Source organism: Prionailurus bengalensis, chromosome B2 (genome assembly GCF_016509475.1).
Source record: "Prionailurus bengalensis isolate Pbe53 chromosome B2, Fcat_Pben_1.1_paternal_pri, whole genome shotgun sequence".
NCBI lineage: Eukaryota > Metazoa > Chordata > Mammalia > Carnivora > Felidae > Prionailurus > Prionailurus bengalensis.
Window position 1 is genome coordinate 130,009,519 of NC_057349.1, and position 10,634 is coordinate 130,020,152.

Genomic DNA, 10,634 nt, shown 5'->3' on the forward strand with positions numbered 1-10,634 from the left:
TCTCTTTTTTTTCTTAATGTTTATTCGTTTACTTCTGAGAGAGAGAGAGTGGGGGAGTGGTTGAGAGAGAGGGAGGGAGACTCCCAAGCAGACTCTGCACTGTCAGCACAGACCCCAATGTGGGGCTTGAACCCACAAACCATGACCTGAGCCAAAGTCAGACGTTTAACCGACTGAGCCACCCAGGCACCTCTACTCTTTTTTTTTTTTTAAATGTTTATTTATTTATTTTGAGAGAGAGAGAGAGAGAGAGAGAGAAGAGAGAGCGGGGCAGGGGCAAAGAGAGAGTATCCCAAGCAGGCTCTGTGCTGTCAGTGCAAAGCCTGAGGTGGGGCTCACACTCATGAGCTGTGAGTTCATGACCTGAGCAGAAATCAAGAGTCAGAGGCTTAACTGACTGAGCCACTCAGGCGCCCCTGGATGGTCTGACTCTTAACCTCTATGTCTTATTGTACTCCAGTTCAGGCCTTCATCAGTTCCCTTAGATGCATTCCTGTTCACCTGAAATCTTCCAGAGCACAAGCATCTGTACCAGTAGAGTGCCCAGTACTGTGAATGCTCAGCCGAGTTCATTGTATGATTGATAGAATGAATGAAGGAGGGACAGATGAATGAAAGAATGAGTATAGAAATGTGTTCTGAGAGGTCAGAAAAAGAAGAGATTCTTTTAGAGTAGGTGGGGTAGGAAGAAAACGTTACATCAAAGAGCCTTGAATAATGGTAGGATTTCAAAAGGCAGAGATAAAGAAAAGGGAATTTCAGGTGGAAAAATTATATAAAGCTGGAGACACTGGAAAGCCTGGAGATACAGTCAGAGAACAGCAAGTTGAACAAATTGGCAGTGGCTTATTCTTGGGCTACATGAATGAAGGTAATGCAGGGAGAGGTCTGATCAGGTTAACGTGAGGTTAGTTTGCTGAATGTTTTATTTTTTTTTTTCATTTTAATAGTTTTTGTTTAAAGCTGTGTATAAGATTAGTTTATTCCTACATATTCTCAATTGTTTCTTTCTTATATTTGCCCTTTTATTTTACTACTTGCTGAGATTTGGTTTTACGTTCAAGGATCTTTTTGTGGTCTTTGTCCACTTTTAGTCTAGTGATAACCACCTTGCTGGGGTGAATGTCCACATGGACAGTTGTGCCACTTGCCTTCTGTCACTGTACTTATTCACTGTAGATGGCATATTTTTTCCCATACACCTGGACTACTTTGCCAATTTGCTGACCTTTGTAGTGTCTTTGCACAAGCTGTACTTCATCATCCTTCCAGATGGCCACCGGTCAAATGTTGTACTTCTGTCTCAGCTTTTTGGAAAGAGAGGAAGATACAATCTCTCTGCAAATGTGGGAAAGGTGCATTGAAATGCCTTCTATGGTTCTTGCTCCGCTCAGAAGTCACAGAGGGATTGGACTTCATCTTGGCCACTGGCACTTCAGTGATGGCCGCAAAAAGAAAGAAGTACTGAATGTTTTATAGCAGGCTGAAAGAATCACTGCTTAAAGAACTGGATGCCTCCGGAGGAGTATAAATGTAGATGTAAAGGATGACAATCTTGGGACTATGCTTTTGGGAAACTGAATGGGCAGTAATGTGTCAGAAATTCAGGGCAGGGGTTGCTGACCTATAATGAATGAATACATGAATGAGTCTTAGGACGTCTGTGAATCCCTGAAAGGCACACAAAATTTTGTCTGTATTTGTTTATGTACATATTTCTACTGAGACTGTCTACAACCTCTCAATGATTCTCAAAAATTGTGACCAAACAGGACAGCCACAAGGCAAAGATCCAAATAGATACCATAATTCCATACATCTAAATATCTTAATATTATAATATTATATAATATTTATATACTATTATAAATGAAGTTAAACTGTTGAATAAAATATGTTCTTCAACCTCACAATATGTAGTACAGTAATGATATTCAAATTTTACTTTGAATTTACTTTCATAAAAATGTAAATTAATGTAAATACTAAAACCTCAAAATATTAAACATGTTAAAAACTATATATAAAAACTATCCATTAAAAACTAAAAAGCAATTAAAATAATGATGAGATACTACTACGTACCTATGCTAATAGGTATCCAAAATACCAACAACACCAAATGCTGGTGAGGATATGGAGAAACAGAAGATCTCATTCACTGCCGGTGGGAATGCAAAATGATGCAGCCACTTTGGAAGACAGTTTGACAGTTTCTTACAAAACTAAACATGCTGTTATCATAGAGTCTGGCAATCCCGCCCTTTGGTTGGTGAGTGGATAAACAAATTGAGCATAGCCAGACAACAGTATATTATTCAACAACAAAAAAGAAATGAGCTATAAGCTACAAAAAGACACACTGGAAACTTGAATGCATATTACTTAGTGAAAGAAACCATTCTAAAAAGGCTACATACTATACAATTCCAACTATATGACATTTTGGAAAAGGCAAGAGTGTGGAGACATAAAAAAAATCAGTGGTTTCCAAGAAGGAAGGGGGTGATGAATAGGTGGGCCACAGGAATTTTTAAAGCAGTAAACTATTTAGTATGATACATGTGGATATGTTTATTTAAATTCAATTCAAAAAGAAAATCACACACACATTCACATGCTCTCCCCACCCCCACACACACTCCAGAGCATGTACAACATACAGTGAATCCTAATATAAACTATGGACTTTAGTTAATAATGTATCAATAGTGGCTCATCAGTTGTAACAAATGTATCCACTAATGCCAGAGGAGGGTTTTGGTGAATATAAAAACTTAAAAATTATTTAAATAGAAAGGAATTTTATTAATTTATTAATTCATGCATTTGGAAGCTGATATTGATACATAAACTTAAGATTATTTCTTCTTGATTAATTGATCTCTTTATCATTAAGAAATCACTTTCTTTATCACTACTACTATTTCTGCTCTGAAATGTGTTTTGTCTAGCATTAATGGAAATACTCTTGGTTTCTTTTGATTTGTGTTAGCTATCTTTTTTCTATTCTTTTGTTTTCAATCTGTTTGAATCTTTATATTTAATAAGAGATTTTCTTGTAGGCAGCATTTAAAAAAAGCATTTTGCTTTTTATCCAATCTGACCATCTCTGCCTTTTAATTAAGAGTGATTAGACCATTTATATTTAATGTGATTATTTTGTGTTAGATTGACATCTAATCTTGCTGTTTGTTTTCTATTTGTTCCATCTCTGTTCTTTTTTCCCTCTTTTTTTGCTTTCTTTTGGATCAATTAAACATTTTAATGGCTCCATTTTTGTTCTCTTTTCCTGGCATGTTATTTTGTCATTTTAGTTGCTTTGGGGTTTATAGTATCCCTCATTCACTTATTACAGTTTACTTTCAAGGGATATTATATCATTTTACAAATAGTTTATGAGCCTATTTTAAGGTTCTATTATTGTCATACATTTTTCATTTGAATATTTTATAAATCCCACACTATATTTTTATTATTTTTGTTTAAATAGCTAATTATCTTTTAAAGACATTTAATAATAAAAAAAAAACTTGCATATTTATTTATGTAGTTACCATTTCTGGTATTCTTCCTTTTTTATTGGTAGATGTCCATATTTCCATCTAGCATCATTTTCCTGTTGCCTGAAGGGCTTCCTTTCATATATCTTACAGTGTGCTGGTAATAAATTTTATAGTCTGTTGGTAATAAATTCTTTCAGTTTTTTATGTCTGAGAAAATATTTATTTCACCTTCGTTTGTAAAAGATATATTGTGTATAAAATGATAGACTGACAGTATTTTCCTTTAATATTTTTACCTTTTAGTCCTCCACCATTTCTCTGTTATATTATTACAGATGTGAAATTTGCTGTTTTCCTCATCTTTTGATCTTTTTTTCTTTTCTACATAACATGTCTTTTTTCCTCTGGTTGCTTTTAAGATGTTCTCTTTATCATTGGTTTTGCGTAATTTAGTTATGATATGCTTTGGTGTACTTCATGTATCTTGTGCTTGGGTTCACGGAGCTTCTTGGATCTATGGGTTTATAGGTTACAATAAATCTGGAAGAATTTTGGACATTATTTCTTCAAATACTTCTTCCATCTCTCTTTTCCTTTGGGGAATTCCAACTGTGTGTGTGATATGTGTGTATGTTGGGAGGGTACTGGGATTTCCTACTCTTAAAGAGAACAGATAAATTACTATGTCTGGTAATTTTTAAATAGATGCTGTAGATTATGAATTATACCTTTTTGGGTGCTAGGTATTTTTGAATTCCCATAAGTGTTCTTGAACTTCATTATGTTAAATTACTTGGAGACAGTTTGATGCCACTGAGAGAAAAATTTTCCGACCACTCTTTCCAGTAAATTATGAGGTTTTCCAGTCTGGTTTGTGAGAACAGGCACCATTTCTGGCTGTGTGTAGACAGTAGTTACTGCTTCCTCCAATCCTTTTAGTTGGTTTTGCCCCCAGCCCCAGGTAGTTTTCTGACATGCATTAACTGATAAATCCTCTGCTGAATACTCAAAGGGGATCTTTTTTTTTTTTTTAAATTTTTTTTTCAACGTTTTTAATTTATTTTTGGGACAGAGAGAGGCAGAGCATGAACAGGGGAGGGGCAGAGAGAGAGGGAGACACAGAATCGGAAACAGGCTCCAGGCTCTGAGCCATCAGCCCAGAGCCTGACGCGGGGCTCGAACTCACGGACCGCGAGATCGTGACCTGGCTGAAGTCGGACGCTTAACCGACTGCGCCACCCAGGCGCCCCGTCAAGGGGGATCTTGTGCAAATCTGCTCGCATCTCTCTCTAGTCATCTCTCTATCTCCAGTATTCTATCCTATGAACTTTAGTCACCTTCATTTCCCTGGATTCAGCTTCATCTCAACTCAGGGAATCTGCCTGGCTTCTTCTCCATGCCATGTGCTAGAAACTCTCCCAAAGCAGCAAGCTGGGACAAGTGGGGCTTACTTTGCATGTTTTCCATATCTTGGGGATCACAGTCCTTCATTATTTGATGTTTAATATCTTGAAAATTGGTGTTTATATATTTTGTCTTTGCTCTTGTTATTCAGTTGAGAGGTTAAATCTGGTCCCTGTTACTCCATCATGTTTGGAAGCAGAAGTCAATGTATAAGTATTAACCAAATAGTAGAGCAGTATCTAGACTCATTTTACTCAGCTTGGGCAGGAGTAGAAAAATGACTGTTAATAACCAAGACTTACAGTGGGGTTCCATGAATTTCTGGATTTACCATAAACTTGTAGAGTTAGAAAGGTACACAAAAATTATCTGTCCTAAGAGAATATGATGCCTGGGAATAGTCTAGGGTAGAAGGCATAAATATGAGGGAATATACTGACCATGAGTTAATAAATACTTTTGCTTAGGAATTAACTATTCTAAAGACTTTTGTACAGGCCCAACATTTGCCATAACAAAAAATTTAAAAAAATTATGCAGTCCAACTCTTTGGTTTTACAGAATAGGAAATCCTATAAAGAAAGGTATGCAGCTATGTTGGGGATAGCATGATGATGATGATAATGATAATGTTCATTATTTTACACTAGCAAAGTGCTTTCTCATTTCATCCTGCATGAACCACAGAAATAAAAGAAGAAATGAGTGCTTGGAGAAAGGTGAGTCTGTCTGATTTATCATGATGAAAATTTGTGGTTATTACAAATAAAGCTAGAAAGTGATGATGATGACGATGATAATTATAGTAGCTTACTATATTCAAGGCACAGTTCTAAGCGGTTTGCATGAGTTATCTCATTAATTTGTAATAACTTGCATATACAAAATAGTCTACAATTCACATTTTTTTTCACATTTGGGCATTTCTGAAGTCAGGATGCATCTTTTGACTATTGGTATAGTTACTGTCAATACGGAGAGTTTAGTATTTTCAGAGAGGGTGTGCCTTTGTTTTAGCTGGTCATCTAGTGGCATAATCAATCCATTCCCTATAAATGAATATCTGCTTGAGGCTCTTTGTCCCACACAGGTAATATGAATTCAGACTTCCGAACCATTTTACAAAGTTGGCATTGCCCTGATGCCAAATCCAACTTGATACATTTCTCAGGGGAGATTTTTTTTCCTCCCTACATCCAGTGTCAAATTAAGACACAAGTAAGACCTAGATTGAGACAAGATGGTGGGCCTGCAAGGAGGAGTTGTCAAAGGATGAAAATGGGGTGACAGAAGCAGAATTTAAAAGCAGTTTCTATCAACACATCTTTTTTTCACTCTACTTGATTAGTACCTTGATTCTCTATGGCAGTAGCAACAGCAAAATAGGCAATATTAAACACAACTATTTTGAAACATTTATTTCCAATTGAAATGGAACTTTATATTGTGTTTATTAATTTCTGTATTTTTCTCTTCCAGATGACTATAAATGAAAAGTAGAGCTTGTTTTGACACTTTCAACAATGGATAGATCATTCACACAGAAAATCAATAAGGAAACATTAGACTTACACTATGCACTGTAACAGATGGACTTAACATTTGCAGAACATTCCACCAAACAGCAGAAGAATACACATTTTCTCAAGCGCACATGTAATGTTCTCCAGGATACATCATATGTTAGACCACAAAGCATCTCTTAATAAATTTAAAAAGATAGAAATCATATCAAGCAACTTTTCCGAACATAATGGTATAAAACTAGAAATCAGTTGCAAGAAGAAAACTGAAAAATTCACAAATACGTGGTGAGTAAACAACATGCTACTGAAAAACCAATGTATTTAAAAAGAAATCAGGGGCATCTGGGTGGCTCAGTCGGTTAAGTGGCCGACTTTGGCTCAGGTCATTTTCTCAGAGTTTGTGGGTTCGAGCCCCACATTGGGCTCTGTGCTGACAGCTCAGAGCCTGGAGCTTGCTTCAGATTCTGTGTCTTCCTCTCTCTCTGCCCCTCCCCACCTGTGCACTGTCTCTCTCTCTCTCTCTCTCTCTCAAAATAAATACACATTAAAAAATTTAAAAAAAAGAAGAAACCAAAAGAGAATTAAAAATTCATGAGACAAAAAAATATGGAAGCACTACCTACCAAAACTAATGGAGGAAAAGCAGCTGTAAGAGGGAAGTCCATAGCAACAAATGCCTACATAATGAAAAAAAAAACCCACTTAAATAAACAACTTTACACCTCAAGAAATAAGAAAAGAATAATAAACTAAACATAAAGTTAGCAGAAGGAGAGAAATAACAAAGATGAGAGTGGAAATAAAGGGAGTAGAGACTATAAAGACAATTAAAAAGATCAATGAAACTAAGGGGAGGGTTTTTTTGAAAAAGCAAACAAAATTGATAAACCTTTATCTAGGATTACCAAGAAAAAAAGAGACAGAGAAGACTCAAAGTTAGAAATGAAAGAGACATTATAACTGATACCACAGAAATACAAAGGATCATGAGAAACTAAGATGAATAATTATATGCTAACAAATTGCCAACCTAGAAGAAAAAGAAATTTCCTAGAAACATACAACCTCCTAAGCCTAAGTCATGAAGAAATACAAAATCTGAATAGACCCATTACAAATAAGGTGATTAAATCAGTAATAAAAGCCCTCCCAATAAACAAAAGTCTAGGACCAAGTGGCTTCACTGATGAAATTCTACCAAATATTTTAAAACTGAGTACCAATCCTTTTCAAACTATTCCAAAAAAAAAAAAAAAAAATAGAAGAGCACAGAACACTTCCAAACCATTTTACAAAGTTGGCATTACCCTGATACCAAATCCAATTAAGGACAACTACAAGAAAAAAAAATTACAGGCCATACTGATGAACATAGATGAAAAATCCTCAACAAAATATTAGCAAACTGAATTCAACAATATATAAAAAAGATGGCATACCATGATCAAGTGGAATTTATTTCAGGGATGCAAAAATGATAAAACATCTCCAAATTAATCAACGTGATACACCACATTAAGAAAGTGAAGGATAAAAATCTTACAATCACCTCAATAGACGCAGAAAAAGCGTTTGACAAGGTTTAACATTGATTCATGATAAAATCTCATAACAACCTGAGTACAGAGTGAACATACCTTAACATAATAAAGGCTACATATGACAAGCCCATAGTTGTCATCAGGCTCAATGGTGTAGAGCTGAAAGCTTTTCTTATAAGATCAGGAACAAGACAAGGATGCCTACTCTTGTCACTTTTATTCAACATGGCACTAGAAGCTTTAGCCACAGCAATTAGGTGGGAAAAAGAAATAAAAGCCATCCAAATCGAAAGGTAGAAATAAAACTTTTTCTACTTGAAGATTACATATACTAGATAGAAAATCCTAAAAACTCCACCAGAAATTGTTAGAGCTAATTTAAAAATTCAGTAAAGTTGAAGGATACAAAATCAATACACAAAAATCAGTTGCGTTCCTACATCTTGACAATGAACTGCCAGTAAGAGAAATTAAGTAAACAATCCACTTACAATTACATCAAAATGAGTGATTTTTGAGGAATAAATTTAATCAATGAGGAGAAAGATCTATACACTGAGAACTATAAGACATTGATGAAAGAAATTGAAGAAGACAAAAATAAATGGAAAGATAATATGTGTTCATGGATTAGAAAAATTAATATTGTTAAAATATCCATACTACCGGAAGCAGTTTGACAGGGATTCAATACAACCAAAATTCCAGTGGCATTTTTCACAGAAATAGTATGATATTGGCATAAATAGAGACACATAAATCAATGCAACATAATAGAGGGCCCAGAAATAAACCCATGCATATGCGGTCAACTAATTTTCCATAAAATAGCCAAGAATATACAATGGAAAAAGGCTAGTCTCTTCCATACATGGTGTTGGAGAAACTGGCCAGCCAAATGTAAAAGAATGAAACTCTCCTCTATCTCACATCATACACAAAACCAAGACAAAGTACTTGAATGAAAGACCTGAAACCATAAAACTCCTTAGAAGAAAACAGGGGATAAGCTCCTTGACATCACTCTTGGCAATGATTTTTTTTTTTTTTTTTTTGGATTTGACACCAAAAGCAAACATAATAAAAGCAAAAATAAACAAGTGAAATGACATCAAATAAAAAGATTTTGCACAGGAAATTATCAACAAAATAAAAAGGCAACCTACCAAATGGGAGAACATATTTACAAATCATATATATTATAAAGGGTTAATATCCAAAGCATATAAATGACTCATACAACTCAATATCAAAAACAAAACAAAACAAAACAAAACAAAACAAAACAAAATATTTTAAAAATGGGCAGAGGTACTGAACAGACATTTCTCCAAAGAAGAGATACAAATGACCAACATATGAAAAGGTGTTCAACATCACTAATTATCAGGGAAATACAAATCAAAAGTACGAGTTATCACCTTACACCTGTTAGAGTGGCTACCATCAAAAAGATAAGAGATAACAAGTTGAAAAGGATATGCAAAAAGGGGACCCCTTGTGCATTGTTGGTGGGAGTGTAAGTTGGTTCACCCTCTATGGAAAATAGTATCAAAATTCTTCAAAAAATTGAAAATAGAACTACCATATGATCTAGCAATTCCACTTCTGGGTATAAATCCAAAGGAAATGAAAATGGAATAATGAAGAGATATCTGCACTCCCATGTTCCTTGCAGCATTATTCACTGTGGCCAAGCTATAGAAACAACTAAGGGACACCTATGTGGCTCAGTCGGTTAAGCATCCGACTTTGGCTCAGGTCATGATCTCACAGTTTGTAGGTTCGAGCCCTGTGTCCAGCTCTGTGCTGACAGCTCAGAGCCTGGAGTCTGCTTCGGATTCTGTGTCTCCTTCTCTCTCTTCCCCTCTCCCTCTCCCTCTCGCACTCTCTGTCTCAAAAATAAATAAATGTTAGAAACAACCAAAGTGCCTATCAATGGATGAATGGGGAAAGAAGATGTGTTATACAGATACAATGGGATATTATTGGGCCATGAGAAAGAAGGAAATGTTACCATTTGCGACAATGTGGATGGACCTTGTGAACATTATGCAAAATTAAATAAGCCAGACGGAGAAAGGCAAATACTTCATGGTACCACTTATACATGGAAACTTAAAAAAAAAAAAAAAGTCAAACTCATAGAAAGAGTAGAAAGGGAAAGCAGAATCATGGTTGCCAAGGGCTGGGGGTTGAGAGAAATAGGGAGAGGTTGGTAAAAAAGTACAAGCTTTCAGCTATGAGATGCATAAGGTTTGAAGATTTAATGTAAAACATTGTGACTATAATTGATAACACTAAATTTATATAATTGAAATTTGTTAAGAGAATATAACTTTTTTGCTTCATCAAAACAACATAAATCAATGCTGCTTATTTTAATATTAAGTTTATACTTTTAACATGTAGATTTGTTCAATTTTTTAAAGTTTTTAATTTGAATTCCAGTATAGTTAACATACAGTGTTATATTAGTTTCAGGTGCACTATAGTATAGTGATTCAACAATGCTATATATTACTAGGGCCCATCATGGTAAGTGTACTCTTAATCCCCTTCACCTATTTCAACTATCCTCCCCCCCCCCCCCCCCCCCCCCCGCCACCTCTGGTAACCATCAGTTTGTTCTCTATAGTTAAGAGTTTCTTTCTTGG

The 10,634-nt window shown here is 35.3% G+C and overlaps 1 pseudogene; it reads right to left on the bottom strand.

Moving 5' to 3' along the window:
* Positions 1–986: 986 nt before the first annotated feature.
* On the bottom strand, positions 987–1,419 carry LOC122490551 (annotated as a pseudogene).
* Positions 1,420–10,634: the final 9,215 nt, after the last annotated feature.